This window comes from Salvia splendens, chromosome 13, assembly GCF_004379255.2.
Source record: "Salvia splendens isolate huo1 chromosome 13, SspV2, whole genome shotgun sequence".
Lineage (NCBI taxonomy): Eukaryota > Viridiplantae > Streptophyta > Magnoliopsida > Lamiales > Lamiaceae > Salvia > Salvia splendens.
Window position 1 is genome coordinate 5,801,729 of NC_056044.1, and position 12,707 is coordinate 5,814,435.

General features: G+C 37.3%; 1 pseudogene; it reads right to left on the bottom strand.

The window, feature by feature from the left end:
• Positions 1-5,163: 5,163 nt before the first annotated feature.
• On the bottom strand, positions 5,164-7,307 carry LOC121760389 (annotated as a pseudogene).
• Between the last annotated feature and the right edge of the window lie 5,400 nt (positions 7,308-12,707).

The following is a 12,707-nucleotide window of genomic DNA, read 5'->3' on the forward strand; positions in this document are numbered from 1 at the left end:
CCATGCGAAAAAAAGGCGAGTCTATTAATTATATAAACAAAACAAAACAAAACAAAACAAAAAATCACACATTAATTATAATTTGACCAAGGCCAAATAGAAACCTTCTTTCGTCTCCCACGATAATCAAAATTGGCGGTAGATTTACATCTGCTTAGAGTTTTTCTTGTTATGCATTACGTTTAGAGCATTCACAGAGCGCTCGGCCTCCCCATCGCCTCCCACCGGTCACCATTGCGGAAGCAGGGTCGATTCCTCCTCCCCATCGCCTCCGCCCCCGCCCCCGCGCCGATCAATGGCCTCAGACGATGGCCCCATCGGCTCCGCATCGGCCCTGCATAGGCCTTCATTGCGGAGGCTTGGGCCGATGGCCGAGCCGATTTTCAAATTTTTTTAAAATTTTATTACATCTATATTTACCTCCTTCTCTGATCCATCACCATCTGTTAGTCCTTTCTGGATCAGTGCCTTGAGGCTTCCCTCTGCTGGATGGCCAAGCCTGAGGTGCCAGGTCCTCAGATCAGTTCTGATAATGGAGTTAGCTTCACCATTCACCACAGTAGCTTGCAGATAGTACAGACTCCCCATTCGTTGAGCAATCATCATTGTTCTTGAGTTCTTGCAAATCCTCATCTCACCATTTTCTGAAAAGAATGAGAAACCTTTCTTCTCAAGAGTTCCTAGAGATATCAAATTCCTCTTTACTTGTGGAATAAACCTCACATCAGATAGCTTCTTTATAGATCCATCATGAACTCTCAAGAAAATGCTTCCAACTCCCTTAATAGAGCAGGTTTGATTGTTACCTAGCAGCACAGTACCAGAGGTCTCACTTAAATCTTGAAACCAATCTTTGTGAGGACACATATGAAATGAGCAGCCCGAATCCATGATCCAGGATCCCTTCTCATCCTTCTCCATCACATTCATTACCTCATGTGTCTCATCAGCATCACCACTGACCACATTAGAATGAGATACACCCTCTGCTGTCTGCTTTTTCACCCTTGCATAACAATCACATTTTAAATGCCCAGGTTTCTTACACCAATGGCAGCTCCGGGTCTCCTTGATCCCATAACTCTCAGCCTTTGGTTCCTCACTTCTCTTCTTGAACCTTTTCTTGCTGAGTCTCTTGATATTCAGAGATTCTGGTTGAGAATCTTGTCTTCGAGGTGCATCCTTCTGTAGCTCTTTTGCCATGAGTGCATCATGCACCTCAGCCAAGGAAATAACTTTATCTCTCCCATATAAGATTGCATCACGCATCTGATCATATGAGTTAGGCAGAGCATTAAGAACAAGGTGGCTTTGTCCTTATCACTGATCTTGACATCAATTGCTTCAAGATCATCAACAGCCTTTGAAAAATCCTCCAACTGCTCCATTATTGATTTATTTTCAGAGAAACTATATGAATAAAGCCTCCTCTTCATATAGAGCCGGTTAGCCAGAGATTTGTCCATGTAAACCTTGTCCAACTTAGCCAAGATCCCAGCCGATGTAGTCTCACTCTGAACCTCCCTCAAAACCTTGTCTCCGAGGCATAAGATGACGACGCTATGAGCCTTCAATTGCATCTCATCAAGCTTCGCCTGAGTCTTCTCATCAAGGGCAAGCTCTTTCCCTTTATTCGCAGGGTTTGCAAGAACAATCACAGCCGCGAGGCCCTGCTGTATCAGAACGGCTTGTATCTTCATTTTCCATAATCCGTAGTCGTTCTCGCCGGTAAATCTTTCTGCCTCCATGCGTGCAGCCATCTTCAACAGCTTCTTGATCGTTTCCCACCGGACGACGCCAATTGAAGTAAAAGCAATGACAATAAAATGATCAATGAAGCAATAACCGAGAAGAAGAAGTATGAATGTGGGAGAAAAAACCAAATCTTATTCAATGAATCAAGAAGTGTTTACACTCTATCAAAATGAAGCTCTAACTTCATCAACTAACTAACTCAACTATTTATACACAATTAAGAAAGAAAACAAGTGAAGAAGGCTTCACTTCAAGAATTGGTTATAGCTAACTAACTAACTAACGGCTAGTAGCTCAACCACTTTTTGAACTCCTTGCTTTGGTGTTGTGTAGTCCACATTAAGCTCCATGCATCCCCATGCACACGCATTGATGTTGCTCAGCCATATTCTCAACAGGTGCAGACACGCCTGACGATCTTCGGGAGCTATAGCAGCGGCGAACCGGACCCTATAGATTTGTCAGAGGACCAATCGCCCACTGAGCCTACTCCCATCGCTCAATGGGCGAGAAAGTAGCGAAGGCAAAAGTGAAGAAGGGGAAGGGGAAGGCAGAGTCCAGCGGGACGGATGGCCAATCCGCACCGGTCCAGGCTGACAAAGCATTGGGTCATGCCGCCTTCGCACAATCGATGGTGGGCCTCTACAACATGCACATGAAATCCAATTCCCGATCTGTGAAGAAGTCCACGTGGAACACCATCCAATGGTTAAAGAAGAAGATGAGTCTTGACGAGGATGACGAGCTGGAACCCGAGTCCGATTGATGTGTGCTTGTTGTTTTTATCTATCTTTATTTTTTATAATGTAGTACTCCCTCCGTCCCATAGTAGAGGTCACACTTTCCTTTTTAGTTTGTCCCACAAAAGATGTCACATTTCCTCTTTTGGAAAAAGTTCTTTCTCACATCAATTATAAAATTATATTTTCTCTCACCACCTAACACACAAAATAACATCTCCTAAAATCCCGTGCCATCTCCTAAGTGTGACATCTACTATGGGACGGAGGGAGTATGTTTTTTAATGAAATTTGCTCCTTCTTTATCATCTTGTCTTAAAAAATGAAATATATAAAAATAAAAATGATGATGTGGAAATGAGATGAGCTCTGAGATAGGCTCTGGTACGGGCTCTCATTGCAGGGAGATAAGCTCTGAGATGAGCCTGCTGACATGGCAAGAAAAAATGGAGATAGACTCTGAGATAGGCTCCGGAGATAGGCCTCCGTTGTAAATGCTCTTATAATAAGAAATTATATAACCTTCTCATATGTTTTTTGCACTTGTTTATTATTGCTCTTTTTCATTTTTTGAAGTTACTCAAAAATATTTGATATAGTTGGGTTGAGGCAGTAGTGCAGACTGCAGAGAATGACAAATCAATGTGGAGTTTAAAGCTTAGGGCTTCTTTTCTTCTCATAAAAATAGAAATTAGCACAACAAATATTATTTAGGCCCAATAAAAAATTAATAGATGACTATTTAGTCATCTTCTTACCCCAAAATTTACCACAAGACACAACAGCCGTCTGTGATCTGTAAATTTTTCAATTGAGACTTGAGAGCCAATTTAAACTTTAAACAAAATGATGCTTAAAAGTTCAATTTTCAGAGCATCCACAATGGCGGCGAGGGGACCGGCTAGCCGATCTCCGGCGCTCGCCGGTTCGCTCGCCGAATCATTGTAACCGACGAGCGCCATTTTGGTAAAAAAATCGGCGAGCGCACGCCGGTCCGCTAACCGCCATTGCAGGCTCCGGACCGGCGAGCGATCGGCGAGCGATTTTTTTTTCCGAAACACTATATATACAGCGCTTTGCACGTCATTTTCATTCGCATCACTTGTTTTGACTAGTACTCTATCTATCTTAATTTTTGTACAAGATCAACAGCGTGAAATGGAGAACAACAACGAAGGTACTCCAATGACGAGCGAGTCTCAAACTCCCCCGATACCCGTGGGAGGTGGATGGGGTCCGATGCCCGAGTACTACAACATGTATCCGTGCTCAGATGGTCAAGATCTTAGCCGATTGAAAGGCGACATAGGACCCCGAGGAGAAGAGCTTTCTTCACGCATTGGTCGTGAGCATGCGTGACGATTTGAAGACCGGGGGGCACGGGGGTACCGGCAGCGACGGGGGCGACGGAGACGAGGAGTGAGGCGGAGGTCGGGTTTTTTTTTTAAAATAATGTAATTTTTTTTAAATTAATGTATTTTTCTAATGTACCTTTTTTAAAAATTAATATATTTTTTTAATGTACTTTTTTTAATTTAAATAATATTATTGAATTTTTTCGTATCTGTGTTTAAATTTAATTCCGTATTTTGTGTGATTGTCAATTATTTATTTTATATAATTAGGAGTGATGTGGCTAGGCTATTGCTGGGCTATTTGCTTGTCCTGATGATGTGGCAGGAGGATTTTTAGTGCTGATGATGTGGCAGGAGGAGTTTGTGGCTGGGCTATGGCTGAGCGAAAGCCATTGTGGATGCTCTAAAAAACCTTAACAATAAATTAGCGATCAATCATATCCCAAATTTACATAAGTTTTTTTAATAAAATTCGTGTATTCTATAAAAGTAGTCCACTTTATTGTTTGCTATTTTATTCTGGTCTGTCTAGAGGTGCCCACAGTTTCGGAACCGGCAGTTACGGTTTGGAATCGTCGGTTCCGGTTTAGAAACTGCCGAACCGGAACCGAACCGAACCGCGAGGGTGTTTCGCAGTTACGGTTACGGTTCCAAAACCGCCGCTTTTGGTTTCGGTTCCAAACCGACGGTTTTTTACGGTTTTTCACATTTCCGAACCTCCGGTTTTTGCTGTTCCGACTTCGTTTCACGGTTTTCCTGCGGTTTTTCACGGTTCCGGTTTAGAACCGCCTAGAACCGGCGGTTCCGGCACAGTTTCGATTCGAAATTTTTTAACATGAACCGAACCACGGTTCAAAAATCGACGGTTTCGGTTCGGAACCGTAACCGGGGGTTATAGTTTCAGTTTTAACCGCCGGTTCGATAAATCTTGGGCAGGTCTAGGTCTGTCCTAGTATAAAATTGGTCCACTTGTATTTTTGGCAAATTTTTCTCTTTAATGAGTTGTGCGCCACATTTCCGTTAATAATAATTCAGTTATTTTTTCTTTTATATTTTTCTTATACTTTGCCATTTTGTATTAAAACATGTGTTATCTTTAAATTTTTTAATTTTATGGAATGGATGGAGTAGATATATTTGGTGAATGAAGTGATACATATTTTTATTGTACGATAAGTTTACTTAAAATAAGATCAAATAAGTTTAAATTATCAAAATTTTTATTGCATTTACCATATTTTATTTTTATAGTAAACAAATATGTAACCAAACATAAAATTGATATCATACATAGTACATTTTAACTGGACATATTATACGTTAGCCCATTCCAAACGCTTCCTAAAAAAACCCATAGCAAAATAGTTTAAACTCCTAATTTCCCAAATTAGTCTGCAATATGTTAAATGTGAGGTTCCTTCTAGTTCATGTGTTGTGATTTTGACCGCTGGAAATTTCTTTTCATTTGATAGCATTTCTGCAAACCTACGATAAATAATCACACAAAAAAATTACTATATGGTATTGAAAAAAACATGAAAAATTAAGTAAATTAATAATTAAGTACTTACTTAATCAAAACATCCCGATTTGTGCCTCCGCCAACAACAGGCTCAGAATTTCCTGTTTGCAGATTCACTCTTGAGAAAGGAGAGTGCAACAAGCATTCCCCGATTTCGACCAGATTCTTCAGATTCTCCTCCGTCGTGACATCCATCGACGAACTATCTCCAGTTAAATTTTCAGCCTATGAAATTATTATATAGGAATCCGAGTTAGATGTTATAAATAACGCATACAACAAAAGCAATAAAAGAAACAAAGCGAAAATGGGAAAAACTGTGACAACCAAATGAACTAGAAAATAGCTTGTAAATAGATTACAAAATAAATTAGAATAACAACAATAATGGCAATTGACAAACCCTAAACCTAGCTACTAATAGGGATTAAATACATAATTTAATGGCCTTTAAGACATAATATAATGACATTGCAAATAATAATATATCCAAAATTTCAACTGAAAAATATTGACCTGAATGCGTAGATAGTTTTGTTGAGAAGTCTGAGCCTGAAATATTAGTGATAAAAAATAATCGACCATATCTGTGCTAGCTTGGTTGTAGATATCTTCGACGAAGGAGCCAGCTCATCACGCCCCATTCCGACGCCATTTCTGTTGTGTATATCTCCTCTTGCTTCGCAGAGCCCGTGCCCAATGATATCACCAGCAATTTTGCACAATCCAGAGGCTGAATGTGGAAGAAATCTTCCCTTCTATTCACCTCTTCTTTTGTCACTTCTCTCACTTCCACCAAAGTCTGCAAGAATATATATATATATTGTGTTTCTATCTTAAAGTGATTGCAGTCAAGATATACGATTGTGTCAGTCATTTTTCTGTTTCGGCATAATCTATATTGATGGATCAGTTAATATTTCAGCCCACAGTTGGTGATCCGATACAAATCTATATAAGGTTTTATCTTAAAATTAATTCGTGATAGTAATAGATTAATATAGTGGTAGTTCTATTTTTAGACGGATGTGGAATATTTGTTTGTTGCATTTGCAAACATGTGGTCAGAATGATTCAAGTGTGGGACTGTGCGTACCGGGTTGTGGCAGCAACACCGCAGTCGATGAGATTGAAATCCTAGGATTGTCCGAAGCCATCGACGTTTGTGAAACTATGTTGCGGAAAATAAGTGGGCGCGACAGAGGTGGCAATGCATATGTCCGACAGTAGCACGTCCTTGTAGTCCAGATTCTTCACCTACTTCAACAAAATGTTGCATCCAAACATAAATTAATTGTCCAACCACTCTTGAATAAATTAATTTCTCATGCAACGAATATAAAGAGATAGATTGCTAGAGACCTCGTAGGAGGAGAAGATGGTGGGCTGCATAAGCTTGATATCAAATGATGGGACAACAACATTGGTTAACTTGTGATGCAACCGTGTCTCACCTAAAATCTCCCTTGTTAGCTCTTGCAAATACTTGCCGTTGTATTTGGGGCCTACTAATATATCCATCAATCCAAGCAATCCACTAAAACAACCACTAATTAACATTAATGTATCAAATTTTACAACTAATTCACATGCATCATCAACTCAACAAAAATCAATCAAACAAACCTTTGTGGGAAAATCTTAGGCCGGCCCATGTTGTACATAAAACGGAGCAATATCTTTAGCTGCATAAATAGGGTGATTGTTAGCATCGGGAGCCGTCAGCATGGCCATCATCAGCCCACCGGTGCTCGTCCCTGCGATTACATCAAAGTAGTCTGCAATTCTAGCATCTTCGCCGTCCAATTTCTGGAGTTCGGATTCGAGGAATTCAAGAATCTTGGCTGGGATGATGCCACGAATACCTCCTCCATCGATGCTCAGAATAGTGATTAGCCTTCCATTAACCGGAGATTGGTGCTTCTTCTTTGACATAATTGGGATTAAAAATATTGCACTGTGATGAAATTGAGGAAAGGGTTATGAGTATTTAAAGAAGAGGCCCATGCATGTTCAGCCTAATGCTTCAATTCACACGCATATATGTACCTATTACTTTTAGAAAGTTTCAAGGTTTGATTGTGTAAAATTGGCGCTAATTAGTTATTAGGAGTATTATAGTACTCGTTAATTGTTTTTTTTTAAACTCCTATATTAAGAAGGGGGAAAACTCCTATAGAATGGAGGAAATTACAATTGAGGCTCGAACTCGGCACCTCTTACAATAATGTCTAAGCTTATTGCCGCTAGGACAAAGACTCTGAACTATAGTACTCGTTAATTGTCAATTAAATTACATGCTCGATCGAGACCAGATCATGCTGTTAGGAATTTTGACGTGGATTACGAAAATATAATATACTCCATTTGCATGGCATTAATTGGTCAAAGTCGACAGATAGTTAATTGAGTATTATAATTGAAAAACGGTTTGTGTTAGTTTGTGTTCAGGGACGGAACCAGAACTTAAAATGAGCCGGTGCTGAAATTTTACAACAAATATGGCAGGACGCGTGATGCTCCTAGAATCTCCCGTAGCGGCTTGCCTTCTCTAATACTCCCTCGTTCCATAGTAGTGAATGTATTTCTTTCCGGCACGAAGATTAAGAAAAAAAATATATTAAATAAAAATAATAATAAAGTAGGAGAAATGAAAAAGTAGAGATAATAAAATACTAGGAGAAAGGGAAAAATAAGAGTGAGAAAATATGTTACCTTTAACTAAAAAAGAAATGACTACTATTTATAAGAGGGAAAAGTAAGAGTAAGAAAATATGTAATGAAATATCGTAGACAAAAAATTATTAAATAAATTGATACGTTAAATTTTAAATAATACGAGTATTTGATTCTTAAAATATTTTTTAAAAATAGAAGAATGATAAGGCTAATTTCATGCATTGGTTAGGGGATTAATTTCATGCATTTACGGGGTCTAACACATCTTTTTAAGCCATGTGTGTAGTAAATATCGTCATGCCGAGAAAAAAGGAAGACAAGTGTTTGGCGAAGGAAATGTGGCGATAAAAGTGAGCAATTTGAAGGAAAATAACCAGACGGAGGAGGTCGTGAAGCTGAAGGGCAGAATAGAGATTTCCTGCGGATGCTTCTAGAAGATCACCGCCACATCTATATAAGGAAGAGAGCATGCAATTCAAAGGGGGGGGGGGACTTTTTGGCACTCTCGGCCTTTTCGGCTCTCAGCTCACACACACTTCTACACATTTGATTTTCGGGAATAGGCAAAGGGGTTCGGGGTTTACTTTCGGTTGGTTGTTACGTAACACCGTCCTCACGAAGGGTGAAGATACAATTTATTTGCTTTTATTTCATTATTGCTGTGAATTTCACCGAGATTCGCTGTTCGAAGCTCGGCTCTGGTTACTGTCGAATTATCGTTGATCTATGCAATTTCTATTTTCCGTTATGATGATGTCGATTTCGAGTATGGATGATGTTTGTTTCTGAGTTTATAGTTATTTACTTGGATGGATGCTTTTCGCACTTGATCTGTTGAATTGGAGTAGAGTCGGGGTTGGATTGTCGTTGATCTGAGCATATTTATTGAATCAGAGTTTATGAAGTTGATTTTGGTAGTGGTTGGGTTCGGATTGCTTGGATCCGGAGTGGATTAACCGTCCGACATGTGGATCTGAAGTAGAGTTGTCTGATTGTGCTTGAGTTTGATGTTTCATTCTGTGTTCTGTTTACTACGTCTAGTAGAAGTAGATCTGTTGGTTTCGGATTAATCGTCAGTTTCCGACGTCCAAATCTGTATGTTCTGTTTGAATCTAGTTATTTACTCTGTTTTCTCCATGTTCGTGTTTAAATCAGATAACGAGATGCGGATTGTTGTTAATTAAATTCAGAGTTTGTTATCTGCGGCCTTTGATCCGTACTTTGCTGTTTTAGGGAGATGGTCCTCACTACTTGCGCTCTTTCTGTTTAGCTAAATTAGGTAGTAGTTCACTAGGTCAAGGAAATTTGTTTGAGGAATTGAAGTTACAAATATGTTCCATGCATGCACGATGTTTTCAGTTTCCTAGGTCTAGTATCAGATTTTATTCCTAAGTCTAGAGTTAGCTTTCCTCAACCCAAAATTGCATGGCAGCAGCCAATCACCTTTCCAGAATCACCTAAATGCCTTCATACGCATCCATCTTCGTGGGATCGATCCCTACTTCCCTGTACTAATTCATAGTATAGCAGGTTGAGGGTTTTGAAGGCGGAATTTGTGTGTCCAACGACCGAGACTTCTGAGAACTTCGGAGTTCCTAGACCTCGTGATCTAGCGGATTCTCTGGGTTTGCGAAGCTTGACCTAGTACAAAAGCACACAGAGCTTCCTTCACTTTCAAAGAACAAGATGGTACTCCTAGTATATTTCTAAACTAATAATCACAATAAATACGAAATCAAATAATCAACTACTCCTAATCACACAAAACAACAGAGGGATATAAACGAGTGGTTTCTATTCCCCAGGTCATGATTATAATCCTCCTTCTCTATTCCTCTTTTCCCTTTCTTTCTTGTTGTCTTCTCTCCACTGTATCTCCGCTGAAGCGGCGGCTTGGCATATGCTATCTCCGTCCCTGCTTGTGTTACTAATATTTATTAATTTAACTTTAATGTAATGTGTGCGTTGATCTAAAATGTAATGTGTGTGTTGATCTAGCGCATGTCTGATGGGTCTATAATCCTCTTTTCCCTTTCCTTCTTCTTATCTTCTCTCCACTGTATTTCTCTTTATAACAAAATCCAAACACACAAATATTTATAAATTTAACTTTATATTTATTTATAAAATGTAATGTGTGCGTTGATCTAGTGATAGAATAGCTAATGTCTGATGGGTCTGTAATCCTATAGATTCTAACCTGAGACCCTTAGATCTTTGATTTCAGATATTAACGACTTTACCACTAGGCCAACACACGCACATAGTGCGTGTTATCTAGTTATATATATAGTGGTCAACATGTAGATATAATTCCAAATCAAGCCAAACTTGACCTAACCAAAAATTAATTACTTAGACAATTTCAGCAAAAAAATATTTTATGATATAAATGTTTGATTTTGTTTTTGCAATCATTATTATTGTCTTATGTATTTAATGTTACTTTTTTTTAATTTCCCAATTGTGCTCACTTCATATGGAAATTTGTATCATCACTTCCTTTGAATACGTAGGTTCCCTGAAAAAATGAGCAATGATTTTGGTTTTTGATAAATATGCAAAAGATTATTTACTCTTTTTTGTTTGTTTTTACTACAGAGAAAGCCTCACTGATTGAATGTCTCCGAAGAAACTAAAAAAATCATACACTCCTAGTTTACCCGGAATTATCATGTCCTTTTTATTTTGAAATTTCATCTTCTTTTTGTGCTTATTATTTTTATATAGAGAAGTTATAAACGTTATGCAGTCCCATAACTAATTAAAATAAATTATACTAGCAAAAACGTTTCTAGAAGTCGGGTAAGAAGTATTAGTAGTATATAGTAATCGGATTTATTAATTTATTTAATACGAAAATATGGTTATTACGTAAGATTAATTAGTTTAATAAGTTTATTCAATTAAACGCGCGTGATTCAAATATGCATGATAGTAAAAAATAAATATTGCAAGTGGTGTGAATGTAATTCGTACGTAGCATTTCATTGACGTATATATGAGCAGACAAAATATGAATATCAATTTGCTGTTGCCAAATATATTACCTTGGAATTTGGATAGATACGTACATCTCTTATCATTTTGCTTATTCCTTTTCATGCTTAAATCTTAATTGTTAAATTATTGACTTAACAGTTGAAACGCATTAGTTAATATTTTCGCCTTCGAATGCCTTATCCCTTTGACAGAAAAAGATTATATATGTCAACATTTGATTGTGATATTCGATTAATTATATTTTTACAGTGGAAGATTGGTTTTGAGTTAATGTACATAGGATTTCTTCCGTCCCAAAAAATAGAGACTTTGGGGAAGACATGAGCTTTAATACGAAATTGGTTTATAAAGTATGAGAGATGTAGAAAGAAAAAATGATTGAAGTATTAATGTTAGCGGAGAATATTGCTTACCTTATAAGAGAGAAAAGATTTGCCAAAAATAGAAAGATGCTATTTTTATGAGACGGACCAAAATAGAAAAAGAAAACTAATTTTATGTGACAGAGGGAGTACTATATAACAAGTTATTATGAGCAATAAGAGTTTGGGTGCAAATCTTAGTTCACATATTTACATATGGATGATCGTATATAAGAATATGAAGTAAAAAAAGAACAACTTAAATACCTAATGAATCACTTCCACGCCTCATCGAATGAGAGCGTGCTTAGTCCAGTAAAATCTAACAACATCATGTAAACAAAATAGCACGAGGGGATAGGAGCTAGCAATGCTTGGGGGCAAAAAAGTACTAACGAAATAAAAATTAATTAACTGTATATGTGTTGACAATTAATTGAAATTTAATGGTACTATAATCATTCAACTTAAAAATAGTTGGACGGGAAAATAGGTTACGGTCGATGAAATGTTAATTACTACTAGTTTTTACTAATTAAAAGAGTTGAACGGAAATAGGTTAAGTTCGATGAAATGTTAAGTAGTTTTGACCAATTATTATTGTGAAATGTGGTTATGAAAAGAAATTAAGCCAATTAAGACCAATATAAATTTTGATTCTTAATTAGAATATATTGTACGTCTTGCTTACGATATACTTTTAGCCCTGTGAATTTAAATGTTGCTAGTAGAGATGCGAATCGAGTTGTGGGCTAAGACTGAAATATTATCAGGTTAAATGTTTACAATCTAAACTCTTGGTTTTGAATTATATCAGCGGGCTTATTAAGCTAAAATAGTAATTAAAAGTATCTTAATTATATATTTATTAATCTTAAAAATTCTATATTTCTACTATTATTTATTACTCCCTCCGTTCCATAGTAGTTTGGTCATTTTGTCATTTTGGTACGTTACACAGTAGTGGAGTCATTTTCCTTTTTAGTAAAAGACAACACATTTTTTCTCACTTACTTTACTCTTGGTTACTTTATTCTCTATTCATCTCTCTACCTTTTTTATTTTATACTTTATTCTTCATTTACTTAACTCATTTAACACAAATTTTTTTCTTAAATCACGTGCCGGAAAGAAACGCTTCCACTATTATGGAAAGTAGGAAGTAATATATACACATCTATGTCATTAACAAAATCAACAGCGTAAATAAAGATATATTTAGCTGATATTAAAAGTAGATAATGAAATTATACAGTGGATATATAAAAAAGTATCAAATTCGTAAGTAAAC